Source organism: Lampetra planeri, chromosome 57, assembly GCF_965212315.1.
Source record: "Lampetra planeri chromosome 57, kcLamPlan1.2.h2, whole genome shotgun sequence".
Taxonomy (NCBI): domain Eukaryota; kingdom Metazoa; phylum Chordata; class Hyperoartia; order Petromyzontiformes; family Petromyzontidae; genus Lampetra; species Lampetra planeri.
In genome coordinates, this window is record NC_136163.1 from 1040554 (window position 1) to 1055076 (window position 14523).

General features: G+C 58.5%; 1 long non-coding RNA gene across 2 annotated transcripts; it reads right to left on the reverse strand.

The window, feature by feature from the left end:
- Positions 1-1924: 1924 nt before the first annotated feature.
- Positions 1925-7952, reverse strand: LOC144735874 (uncharacterized). Of its 2 annotated transcripts, none has more exons than XR_013588696.1 (3): positions 7685-7952; positions 2752-3202; positions 1925-2300 (listed from the first exon to the last, which is right to left on the reverse strand). It is a non-coding gene; the product is annotated as an uncharacterized LOC144735874 (long non-coding RNA). The 2 variants fall into 2 exon arrangements; XR_013588695.1 differs by having other exon boundaries at positions 2752-3234.
- Between the last annotated feature and the right edge of the window lie 6571 nt (positions 7953-14523).

Here is a 14523-nt window from a genome sequence, read left to right on the forward strand (position 1 = left end):
AGGGGGGGCGGGAGATACAGGGAGGGAAGGGGGGGGGGGGCACAGGGGAGGGAGAGATAGTGGGAGGAAGGGAGGCACGGGGGAGGAAGGAAACTTGATGAGGGAGGCACGGGGAATGAGGGAGGTAGGGAAGGGAAGGAGACCCTGGAGGGAGACACGGGAAGGAGGGAGCCACGGGGCAGGAGGCAGGTAGGCAAGGAGACACGGGAGAGAGGGAGACACGGGAGGGAGACACGGGTAGGGAGGGGGACTTGAGGAGGGAGAGACACGGGGAAGGAGGGAGGGAGGAAGTGAGGATGAGGAGGCGGCCTCACCCTCCGTGCCCGGCGCCGCTATTAGCGCGCATTATCATCATGCACACCCGGCTGGGTCATTTAGAGAGGGGTCATTATCCGGGACCCACCGCACACGACGCGGCACGCGTGGCGAGGAGCGGCGCCCATGTCCGCAATCATCGGCGGGCAACGTTGCGAGCGAGTCCTGGCCACGCTGACGAGTGAAATATTTCATCTACACCGAGCATCTTCTCGTTTCCTCTGATCGTAGAAAAAACAGAGGGGGGAGGGGGGTAAAGATTCACTCCCGCAAGGCCGTGCGACTGACGGGGATGTGGGATGTGGTACAATCACGGGAAACCCGGTGCACGCTTCAAGGGCCTCATCACACACTGTGCTCCTGTCACCCTTCACTGGCTCCCTGTCCCGTGCCCGTGTCGGTGTCGAGATTCTCTTGCCGGCATCCGAGGCCGCGAATGGACTCGCTCCTGCTCCCCTACATCCGTGACCCCCCCCCCCCCCCCGCAGGTCGTGCGTCAATCGCTGTCACCGCGGCCTCGCGCTGCTCACCTGGCGGTGGTCACGGCGCCTTGGCAGGTGACGGCACCTCAACCCGCGAGCCCCTTGGAGGTCAGGGGACCTCCCAGACTCTTACACATCTTCACTTCTCCACGACAAACGCCTCTGTTTAACACATTCCTGCGGAGGGAGCTGGTAGGAACGTTGGGTTGCTCGGTCAATGGCCAGGGTCAACGGCGGCGTGGTGTTTTACGCAAATATGGCCGACTGTGAGGGCGGGCACAAGCCGGCGTGAGTAGGTTAAACGTTGAGTTTTATAAGGACACCACGGGGTGACCAGCCCCTCCCCACCCAGCCCCACCCCTCCAACCCCCCACCCAGCCCCACCCTCCCCACCCAGCCCCACCCTCCCCACCCAGCCCCACCCAGCCTCTCCCCTCTGCACCCAGCCCCACCCCTCACATTTTTGGATGCACGACGGACAGACACAATAATCCCCTGTGGGCTGGTGGAACCAGGTGGTTCCTACCAGTAAAATGGCTTTGTCTCTCTCTCTCTTTAGTTATTTTAAAACCTTGACTTGGAGCTTTCGTGACAGCAGGAATCCACACTCTTCGGTTCTTTCGGTAAAGTCACGTGGGTATACATTTTATTTTATATTTATTTTATTTCTACCTACGTGACTTTACCGAAAGAACCAAAGGGTATCTATTTTCAAACCTCTCTCTCTAACTCTCTTCTTCTCACCTTGCGTGATGTCCAACTCTTTCCGCCTTGCCCTGAGAACGATCGCTTAAGGGGCGCTTTGTAAACGTGCATCACAACTGCGGATGATCACTGTCGCATGTGTTCACGTGCGCTCTTTGTTGTCGTGACGTTCTTACCCGCCCCCGACTGGGCACCTGCGTGAAAGAGCTTTGCAGCTCATCGGATTGCCCCTGCGGTATGAACACAACATTGTGATGGTTTAAATCTGGACTTGAAGCTTTCGTGACTGCAGGAATCCATATCATTTGGGTCTTTCGGTAAAGCCACGTAGATGGGTTCAAAGAATAATAAAATAAACGAAACACGACGACGTTTCGATCGCAACACAAGCGACCGTCATCATGGTGAAAATAAGTCTCGATTTTTTGTTTATTTATTATTTTTCTAAGACCCACAGAATACTGTGATGGTGTCTGAAGGACGTCGCATCAGCCCGCGAGACTGCCGTGGCGACGCACGCGGCCCCTGACCCGGCACCATGGAGTGGAGCGGCGAGGCTGGTGCCGATCAGGCTCACGGCCCCGTGTGGAAGTCCCTTCCCGTGCGCGCGTCGAGGAGGAGCCCCGTGCCCTGCCGGACCTTGCCGGGCTCTGCCGTGCCCTACCGAGCCCTTCCGAGCCCTGCCGGGCTCTGCCGGGCTCTGCCCGGAGGAGGAAGAGGCGGTGCTGAGGACTCGTCTCCATCCGCTCCGTCTGTTCAAGTTCATGTATCAGGTGTAGCCCTGTGAGCCATTCGGCTCTTGAATCGGGTGCAACCGCAACAAACAAAAAACAAAAACATGAGCAAAAAAATATCTTAAAGTGAATATGTGACTGAGTGCAAACAGAAAATCCAAGAAAAGACAGCAAAATATTGCAGAAAAAAACACCGTAGACCAACGCTGTGTGCAAAAATCCCAGTGGGATGCAAGTCAAACAACCAACAACAACCACAAGACAACTTAGATTAAGGCCATCAGTCTAACTCTGTACTACAACAAACAAACATGGCTAAACCAATACACTTTTCGAAATCACCAAAATAAAGCCATGAAAGCAATGACACAGTGATCATAGGAACTGTAACGGAATTTTCACAATAAATGGCATAAACATCATGTACTACCAAAACCCTGCAGCCACTGCTGGCTGCATGAGTCACTCCACAACAGCAGAAGCATCAATCGGAGTATCATAATTTTTCAATGCACCTTTAAGCATGCACCTGTGCCTGCTGGAGGCGTCGCTCCCGCACACGCGGGGGTTTCCTCCGGGTAGAGCGATCCGGCTTGACTCCCCCACCCATCAATCGCTCATTCATTGGCCCAAAACTGATTTTTATATAGAGAGAGGACCGCAGAGCTTGGGAAATTGTGGGTAGCACCACCGGCTCCTCATCACCGCGTGGCTGCTGCTGCCTTTCCGTTCCTCGTCTGTGGGCCCCCCCCCTCTCTCTCCTCTCTCTCCGTGAGAACGAGGAGCCAAGGCTTCGCGGCGGCGGAGAGGTGCTACGAGTCGAGATGACGATGTCGCAACTCATTGTCGGCGCGTCTAAGTGAAGGGCTTCATCCAGCTGTGGATAGATGATGGCTGATGAAGACGATGATGGTGGTGGGGTACAGCATCCTCAGAGCTGATGTTCGTCAGACGCGTCGGGGAAACCTGCAGGCGAGGAAGTTCACCAGCAGAGAGAGCTGTCGACACACCACGCATCACCACACAATCACCACACACACACACCACGCATCACCACACAATCACCACACACACCACGCTCACCACACACACACACTACTCACCATACCCACACCACACTCGCCATACCCAAACCACACCCACACCACAATCACCACACACCACGCATCACCACACAATCACCACACACACACCACACCATACATACATACACGAACCGCACACACCAAACACACACGCACCACACACACAGCACGAATCACACACACCGCACACACACACACCGCACACACACACACACCACAACCCTCACATTCATCAGAACACGCACGCGCATTCTGAGATGGGTGCGTAGCGGTGTGTGGAGTGGGGCTGAACGATTTGGGGAAAATGTCTCATTGCGATTTTTCTGACAGATATTGCGATTTGATTTGCGATTTAAACAAATGTAAGTCAAGCTTCAGTTCAATAGTCACTGTGTAATAGATTTAAACATTTCTGATGGAGCATTACCACGTGATACCATCAAAATATGAACTGCTCTGTATATTCTAATGCAAGGATGAGAACTTAAAAAATATGAATTGCTTCCAACGTGTATTTATCGAAATGTTGTAATTTAAATAGAACAATCAAACATAGACCACTTGTTAAGCTAAATAAATAAAGTTATAATAATAAATAATAAATCAATGCCAATAAGAAAGTAAGAGGACTTCTCAAATCGCAACAAATCGCAGATTTTGCGATTTGCTAATCGTGACCTCTCCAGCGTCTCCATGTCCCCCCCCCCCACCTCCGTGTCCCCCCCCCCCCCCGTGTGTCCGTGTCCACCCCCCCCCCGTGTCTCCGTGTCCACCCCCCCTCCGTGTCTCCGTGTCCACCCCCCCCCCGTGTCTCCGTGTCCACCCCCCCCCCCCATGTCTCCGTGTCCACCCCCCCCCGTGTCTCCGTGTCCAACCCCCCCTCCCCGTGTGTCCGTGTCCACCCCCCCCTCCCCGTGTGTCCATGTCCACCCCCCCCCCCCGTGTCTCCGTGTCCAACCCCCCCCTCCCCGTGTGTCCGTGTCCACCCCCCCCCCACCGTGTGTCCGTGTCCACCCCCCCCCGTGTCTCCGTGTCCACCCCCCCCGTGTCTCCGTATCCACCCCCCCCCGTGTGTCCGTGTCCACCCCCCCCCCCGTGTCTCCGTGTCCACCCCCCCCCCCGTGTGTCCGTGTCCACCCCCCCCCCCGTGTCTCCGTGTCCACCCCCCCCCCAGTGTCTCCGTGTCCACCCCCCCCCGTGTGTCCGTGTCCACCCCCCCCCCGTGTCTCCGTCCGTGTCCACCCCCCCCCGTGTCTCCGTGTCCACCCCCCCCGTGTGTCCGTGTCCACCCCCCCACCCCGTGTCTCCGTGTCCACCCCCCCCCGTGTCTCCGTCCGTGTCCACCCCCCCCCCCGTGTCTCCGTGTCCATCCCCCCCGTGTGTCCGTGTCCACCCCCCACCCCCGTGTCTCCGTGTCCACCCCCCCCCCCCCCGTGTCTCCGTGTCCAACCCCCCCCCCCCCGTGTGTCCGTGTCCACCCCCCCCCGTGTCTCCGTGTCCACCCCCCCCGTGTGTCCGTGTGTCCGTGTCAACCCCCCCCCCCCCGTGTCTCCGTGTCCACCCGCCCCCCGTGTCTCTGTGTCCAACCCCCCCCCCCCGTGTGTCCGTGTCCACCCCCCCCCCCCCGTGTCTCCGTGTCCAACCCCCCCCCCCCGTGTCTCCGTGTCCACCCCCCCTCCGTGTCTCCGTGTCCACCCCCCCCCCTGTGTCTCCGTGTCCAACCCCCCCCCCGTGTCTCCGTGTCCACCCCCCTCCGTGTCTCCGTGTCCACCCCCCCCCCTGTGTCTCCGTGTCCAACTCCCCCCCCCCGTGTGTCCGTGTCCACCCCCCCCTCCGTGTCTCCGTGTCCACCCCCCCGTGTGTCCGTGTCCACCCCCCCCCGTGTCTCCGTCCGTGTCCACCCCCCCCCGTGTCTCCGTGTCCACCCCCCCCCGTGTGTCCGTGTCCACCCCCCCACCCCGTGTCTCCGTGTCCACCCCCCCCCGTGTCTCCGTCCGTGTCCACCCCCCCCCCGTGTCTCCGTGTCCATCCCCCCCGTGTGTCCGTGTCCACCCCCCACCCCCGTGTCTCCGTGTCCACCCCCCCCCCCCCGTGTCTCCGTGTCCAACCCCCCCCCCCCCGTGTGTCCGTGTCCACCCCCCCCCGTGTCTCCGTGTCCACCCCCCCCGTGTGTCCGTGTGTCCGTGTCAACCCCCCCCCCCCCGTGTCTCCGTGTCCACCCGCCCCCCGTGTCTCTGTGTCCAACCCCCCCCCCCCGTGTGTCCGTGTCCACCCCCCCCCCCCGTGTCTCCGTGTCCAACCCCCCCCCCCCGTGTCTCCGTGTCCACCCCCCCTCCGTGTCTCCGTGTCCACCCCCCCCCCCTGTGTCTCCGTGTCCAACCCCCCCCCCGTGTCTCCGTGTCCACCCCCCCTCCGTGTCTCCGTGTCCACCCCCCCCCCTGTGTCTCCGTGTCCAACTCCCCCCCCCCGTGTGTCCGTGTCCACCCCCCCCTCCGTGTCTCCGTGTCCACCCCCCCCCCCGTGTCTCCGTGTCCACCCCCCCCCCGTGTCTCCGTGTCCAACCCCCCCCCCCGTGTGTCCGTATCCACCCCCCCCCCCCCGTGTCTCCGTGTCCACCCCCCCCGTGTCTCCGTGTCCAACCCCCCCCCCCCCCCGTGTGTCCGTATCCACCCCCCCCCCTCCGTGTCTCCGTGTCCACCCCCTCCCGTGTGTCCGTATCCACCCCCCCCCGTGTCTCCGTGTCCAACCCCCCCCCCCCCCGTGTGTCCGTATCCACCCCCCCCCCCCCCCGTGTCTCCGTGTCCACCCCCCTCCCCCGTGTCTCCGTGTCCAACCCCCCCTCCCCGTGTGTCCGTGTCCACCCCATGTCCCAGCCGAGGAGTCTAGGGCAGAATTTGTTTAAACTCCCCACCACCACCACCACCTCCCGCCACAGCACCCACACAGCACCCACACAGCACCACCACCTCCCGCCACAGCACCCACACAGCATCCACACAGCACCACCACCACCACCACAGCACCCACACAGCACCACCACCACCACAGCACCCACACAGCACCACCACCACCACAGCACCCACACAGCACCACCACCACCACCACAGCACCCACACAGCACCACCACCACCACCTCCCGCCACAGCACCCACACAGCATCACCACCACCACAGCACCCACACAGCACCCACACAGCACCACCACCACCACCTCCCGCCACAGCACCCACACAGCATCACCACCACCACAGCACCCACACAGCACCACCACCACCACAGCACCCACACAGCACCACCACCACCACCACAGCACCCACACAGCACCCACACAGCACCACCACCACCACCACAGCACCCACACAGCACCACCACCACCACAGCACCCACACAGCACCACCACCACCACAGCACCCACACAGCACCACCACCACCACCACAGCACCCACACAGCACCACCACCACCACCTCCCGCCACAGCACCCACACAGCATCACCACCACCACAGCACCCACACAGCACCACCACCACCACCACAGCACCCACACAGCACCCACACAGCACCACCACCACCACCACAGCACCCACACAGCACCACCACCACCACCACAGCACCCACACAGCACCACCACCACCACAGCACCCACACAGCACCACCACCACCACCACAGCACCCACACAGCACCACCACCACCACCTCCCGCCACAGCACCCACACAGCATCACCACCACCACAGCACCCACACAGCACCACCACCACCACCACAGCACCCACACAGCACCACCACCACCACCACAGCACCCACACAGCACCACCACCACCACCTCCCGCCACAGCACCCACACAGCATCACCACCACCACAGCACCCACACAGCACCACCACCACCACCACAGCACCCACACAGCACCCATCGCGAGCAACAACAGCGGCGAGCGAGCATCGTAATTCCATCAAAGCTCTGGCTCAGAGCGCCAGCCCCAGCAGCAGCAACAACAACAGCAGCAACAACAACAGCAGCCCCAGCAGCAGCAACAACAACAGCGGCAGCGGCGGCGGCGGCAACATCAACACGGAGCCCCCCCCCCCCCCCCAGAGACGTTTTCCCGGCCGCTCACAGGCGGACAAAGCGAGGGTGGCAGAGGGGGCAGCCCGCCCGCCCGCCCGCCCGCCCGCCCGCCCGCCCGCCATGCTCGCAGCCCCTTCTCAAAACACGGCGCGGATTATCGTCGCCCGACGTAGCCTCGACACGAGCGGCCCACGGCGTAGATCAGAGGGACGGGCCCCCCCCCCCATCGGGCGGTGGTTGTGCTTAGTGGGCTGGGAGAATGGTGGTGGCGAAACGGGGGTGGGGGCTGGTCACTCACTTAATCCCACATCCGCACAAGGGGATTAGAGGGTTTCCCGGCATGGACGGAGCGGCCGTCTGAGACGTGGGCTCGCGGGCCAGGAGGCCACGCAACATCGACGAAGCTCATCGTCAGCGTCATCGTCATCATCAGCGTCGTCGTCATCATCAGCGTCGTCGTCATCAGCAGCGTCGTCGTCATCATCGTCGTCGTCATCATCAGCGTCGTCGTCATCATCGTCGTCGTCAGCGTCATCATCATCGTCAGCGTCATCATCATCGTCAGCGTCAGCGTCGTCGTCATCATCAGCGTGGTACAGGTGCTCCAGGTGGTGTAGGTGGTCCAGGTGGTGCAGTGCCACGGGCAATGTGTGAGGTTGCCCGCTGGGGGGCGTGAGGCCGGGCAACCCCCCTCTCGTGAATCACACAGCGAGAGGGCCCCGTGTGGCCCACGCAGGCTGGCGGGGCGAGGCCCATCACGACCCTGACGACGCCTGCTGCTGCTGTATACTAGTTCGCGTGTCTCTGTCTCTCATCATCATCACGGTGCCTAGGAGACGTTCACTACCTCGCCTGGTGTGCAGGAAGTCGTGGGTTCGATCCCGACCCTGACGACGCCTGCTGCTGTATATTAGTTTGCGTGTCTCTCTGTCTCATCAACGTCACAGGGGCTAGGATATGTTAACTACCTCGCCTGGTATGCAGGAAGTCGTGGGTTCGATTCCAACCCTGACGCCTGCTGCTGTATATTTGGAGTCTGCAGGTCTCTCTCTCTCATCATCACGGTGGCTAGGAGATGTTCACTACCTCGCCTGGTATACAGGAGGTCGTGGGTTCGATCCCGATCCTGACACCTGCTGCTGTATATTTGGAGTTTGCGTGTCTCTCCCCGTGGTCGCGTGGATTTTCAGTATTTGGCTGCTATACATTTCCAGACGACGATGGGCCACTTCGTTGAGCAATCATTTTTGATAGCCAGGTCGCTTCTGAACGAAGAAAAAAACAGCTGTATAACAGCTGGGTGGGGCCCTTACCGGGTAAATTATAAACTACATATATATAGTTTAAAGTGCTGTGAACTAGCACTGAATAAGGCCAGCAGAGCAGGGCACCACGATGGCAGCTGCAGGCAACCCGCCGTTGTGTCCCCAGGGCCGATGTCGAGACACCGAGCAAGGCACCGTACTCGTTTAAGGCCGAGTGGACCTACGAGAGGCATAAAAAAACAAACGCTGGTCCAGATATTCGCCAGTGGCCTTGGCCGCAGCCAAGAAATCGAACTCGGGTCGCCGGCTTCGTAGCGCGAACTCGCTAACCGCAGCGCCACCGCTCCGCTCATCCTCACGCGCGCGCGCACACAAACACCCTCGCCCTGAGAGAGGCGAGGGGGATGACGAGAGTGGTGAGTGAGTCGGGTGAGCATGGCGGACGCTGTTGAGAGTGAAGCCAATGTGGTGAGTGTGGCGAGTTGGGCGATCGATGGGGCTAACGGTAGTGATGGGGGTGGGGGGTGTGTGGGGGTAACGGTGGCGAGCTGAGTGAATGGTGGTGAGGATGGTGAAGATGGTAATGAGGCTGATGAGTTGGGTGATGGGGGTGAGGGTGATGAGTGAGGGTGAGTGGGTGGGGGGGTGAGGGGTAGAGGTGGCCACGCCCCACCCCTCATGAGCAGGAGAGGAGGGGGTAAGAGGTTGAGGAGGTGATCTCTACGCCGGCTCTGAAACAACACGGCCATCGGGGAGGAGCGGTCAGTGACCCCGGGGAGGGTGGCGTGGGGCCGGGGGGAGGGGCTGTGAGAGGTCACCGAGGCGGGGGCGGGGGGCACGGGTTAAGTTGTGTCCGTGTTCGGGATCATCCCAGGAATGAGGACCACACAGGCCGCGCGAGGCGGCCAGGCGCTCCCGCTGCTGATGGCGCTGAGTTCTTGCCTGAACCCCCCTCCCCTCCCCCCCGTGGCTGTTGTCCCCCACACAGAGCCCCCTTCACCTTGGCTCAACACCGCAGTCTCTGGGGGTCAGCTCGGTGACCCCTCCACCCCTCACCACCTCCCTCTCGTTCAGCCCCACCAGTTCGGGCTGTTGACGCTGGGCACCCCACGCCAATCTACTACAAACGAACTGAACTTCGTTTTATGTTTTATTTCACCAGGTAAGGGCCGCGTTGCTCTTTGATTCAGAAGCGACCCTGACGATCACAAATAAAGGCTCCAGCGAAGTGGCTCATCGTCGTGCGGACATGTGGAGCAGCCAGCCACGTGCTCCAAACGCGTGGCGATGTTGATTCTAAACTATGGAGGGAAACCCCGGAGGACCCGGAGAAAAATCACCGGGAGAGAGACACGCAGACTCCAAATATACAGCAGCATGTGTCAGGGTCGGGATCGAACCCACGACCTCCTGTACACCAGGCGAGGTAGTTAACATCTCCTAGCCACCGTGATGATGATGAGAGAGAGACACATAAACTCCAAATATACAGCAGCAGGCGTCAGGGTCGGGATCGAACCCACGATCTCCTGTGTACCAGGCGAGGTAGTTAACATCTCCTAGCCACCGTGATGATGATGAGAGAGAGAGACACGCAAACTCCAAATATACAGCAGCAGGCGTCAAGGTCGGGATCGAACCCACGACTTCCTGCAGACCAGGCGAGGTAGTTAACATCTCCTAGCCACCGTGGCGCCCACACATGTTCAAGCTGCGTAACCTTCACTGCGAAGGCCAGAAGGGCACACGAGGGGGTGGGTGACCAGCCCCACGCCCGGCCGCCTTTGTCTCTATCATATTGTGAGGACAGCGCCAAGTCATGGCAAGTCACATTTTGTTGTTGTGACACACCTGGCGTCTTTTTAACGCAAAAAAATGAGAATATAAACTCGGCGGGAGCAAGTTCCGTGGTGAGCCGCTGCTGTTGGCGGCACGCGGACTGGGGCCGGGACCCGCGCCCTCTCGCCGCCGGGCTGACAGCTCAGCGCGCTAACCGCTGCGCCACCGCTCCCTACACCAACATCACGAACATTATCACCACCATCACCACCACCACCACCATCATCACCACCACCACCACCATCATCACCACCACCATCACCACCATCATTACCACCATCACCACCACCACCATCACCACCATCACCACCACCATCACCACCACCATCACCACCATCACCACCACCATCACCACCACCACCATCACCACCACCATCACCACCACCACCACCATCACCACCATCACCACCATCACCACCACCACCATCACCACCACCATCACCACCATCACCACCACCATCACCACCATCACCATCAGCACCATCACCATCAGCACCATCACCACCACCACCATCACCACCACCACCATCATCACCACCACCACCATCATCACCACCACCATCACCGCCATCATTACCACCATCACCACCGCCATCATTACCACCATCACCACCACCACCATCACCACCACCATCACCACCACCATCACCACCACCATCACCACCATCACCACCACCACCATCACCACCACCATCACCACCATCACCACCACCATCACCACCATCACCACCAGCACCATCACCATCATCACCACCATCACCACCACCACCATCATCACCACCACCACCATCATCACCACCACCATCACCACCATCATTACCACCATCACCACCACCACCATCACCACCACCATCACCACCACCACCATCACCACCACCACCATCACCACCATCACCACCACCACCATCACCACCACCACCACCATCACCACCACCACCATCACCACCACCATCACCACCATCACCACCACCATTACCACCATCACCATCAGCACCATCACCATCAGCACCATCACCACCACCACCATCACCACCACCACCATCAGCACCATCACCACCACCATCACCACCATCACCACCATCACCACCACCATCACCATCACCACCATCACCACCACCATTACCACCATCACCATCAGCACCATCACCATCAGCACCATCACCACCACCACCATCACCACCACCACCACCACCATCAGCACCATCACCACCATCACCACCACCATCACCACCATCACCACCATCACCACCACCATCACCACCATCACCACCATCACCACCACCATCACCACCACCATCACCACCATCACCACCACCATCACCATCACCACCATCATTAACACCATCACCACCACCACCATCATCACCACCATCATCACCACCATCACCACCATCACCACCACCACCATCACCACCACCACCACCATCACCACCACCATCACCACCACCACCACCACCATCACCACCACCATCACGACCACCATCACCACCACCACAACCATCACCACCACCATCACCACCACCATCACCACCACCATCACCACCACCATCACCACCACCATCACGACCACCATCACCACCACCACCACCATCACGACCACCATCACCACCACCACCATCACCACCACCATCACCACCATCACCACCACAACCATCACCACCATCACCACCACCATCACCATCACCACCACCATCACCACCATCACCACCACCACCACCATCACCACCACCATCACCACCACCATCACCACCACCATCACCACCATCATCACCACCATCGCGTCATTCACGACCCCCCCACTCCCTCCCCCCACCTCTGGCGGCTTCATCTGAGCCGCGCCCCGCCTCACCGCCCGGCTCATTGAGCCTCACGATGGCCCCGCACACGATCTTCACTTGTACCCAGTCGAGACATCACAGCGAGCGCTGACCCATTCCTTACCCCTCCCCTCCACCCCCCACCGCCTTCAAGCGAGAGGCACTCAGACCCCCCCGCCCCTCCCTTCGGCCCCGCCCCTCGCTTACCCCCCACCACCCCCCAGCCCACGTGGTCTGCGTGAGGCGTCCGCTCTCCATCAGCGGGTTCTTCACCTTCACAGCTGCGTGAGACTTGCTCCGCTTTGCGTCTCAGGCAGCGTCGTACAACTGTAATCAACACAGACACAGGCTCACACGCGCAGGGTTTGATGAAGCAAAGTAGGTGGCGACTTACGTGTCTCCGTGCCTAAATTGCGTTTTCGATTCCACTGGTCAACAACAACAAAATTACATGTTTTTCTGGCCTGGACTTTTGCAGCTGTTCTAGACTAATTTCAGGGTGCTGATTCCAAATCTGATCTCAGATTTGCTCTATCACATCTCATTTTTATGCTATCGGCATACCCCATTTTCATTGATTTTACCAGAAATTAACTCTGTCACTTATGATTGCAAGTTGTTGCGAGTCAGTGACTGCTTTAGTGTTAAAATATGGTGCTGTATTTTAGGATAGTGTGTTTATAATATCATTTTATGTAGATATCCACATTTATTTAATATTTTTCTTCCGCAGTTTTTATTGAAAATGCAATATTTGATATCTCAAAAACCTGATGTGATAGACAAAAACTGATGCCAGATTTGGAATCAGCACCCCAAAATTACCTTAAAACCGTTGGAATACCTTATGCCAGAAAAAGTGTGTTGACCAGTGTTTTTCACCTTCGATAAAACACGTGTCCATGTCTCGCATACCCAGGTGAAGAGCCCCCCCCCCCCCCTCGTGTTGTTAAGTATTAGACACCGCAGCGGCTACTGGGTTGAAGGCAGTGGATCTTCTTATCCTCCTCCTCCTCCTTCTTAAGCTGCGGAGTGCCCCACGCACCCCCTGGGCACGCCTGATGCTCTTTCTGGGGGTGTGCGAGACACGCCAGATTTGTGTTTCGAAGGCAAATCATCATCATGGGACCTCCTTTGCCACTACCAAAATCTGATAATAGGTTTTTCTCCTTTTTTTGGCAACAAAACAGCTGTGTTAAGATGTTAAAACACCAAACTGAAACCTTTTACAAGGAATCATGTCTGCATTAACCACAATGCTTGTGGTCAGAATGCAAACAAACAAAACATTGTCTTTGAAACTGATTGGTCCACACCAGAGACGGCTTTCTTTTGAGCCTCGTCCCAAACGGTGTTAGACCAGAGGACGCCAAAAGGCGAACACAGCCCAAAGACAATGCCACTATCAGAGTAATGAGAGCTCGGGGTGAGCATCTACATCATGGGACCTCCTTTGCAGGTACCACAATATGATCATAGGTTTTTCCCCTTTTGTCTTGTTAAAAGGTTTCAGTTTGGTGTTTCAACATCATAACACACCTGTTTTGTTTCGATTTAAACCTGTTTTGTTGCCAGATAAAAGGGGGGAACCCCATTATCAGGTAACTCATCGATACACAAATGAAACACGGCGCACGGAAGTCACAACTTACTTTGTTCCATCAAACGCTGCGTCGTTGTCAACGTCACTAAAACGTTCCACTGATAAGCAAGGCTGCAGTACAGATTAAGCAGCAGTGGTTTAAGGCTGAGTGGACCTGGGGGAGGTTCCGCGACCCAGTCCAGGTCCCACTCGCCACTGACGATGCCCGTGGCCGAGATTCGAACTGCGGTGGCCACCTGTGGGTCACGGTGCCCTCGACGTGCATAGCCACACACACACGTGTACCTGTGTGTGTGTGTAGCCACACACACACAGGTACACGTGTGTGTGTGTGGCTATGCACACAGGCGTACATAGCCACACACACGCACACACGTGTACCTGTAGATAGCTACACACACACACGTGTGCCTGTGTGTGTGTGGCTACACACACGCACACACGTGTGTGTGTGTAGCTATGCACACAGCCATACATAGCTACACACAGGCACGCACGTGTACCTGTGTGTGTGTGTAGCTATACACGTAGACATACATAGCTACACACACACACAGGCACACACGTGCGTGTGTGTGTGTAGCTATACACACAGACATACATAGCTACACAC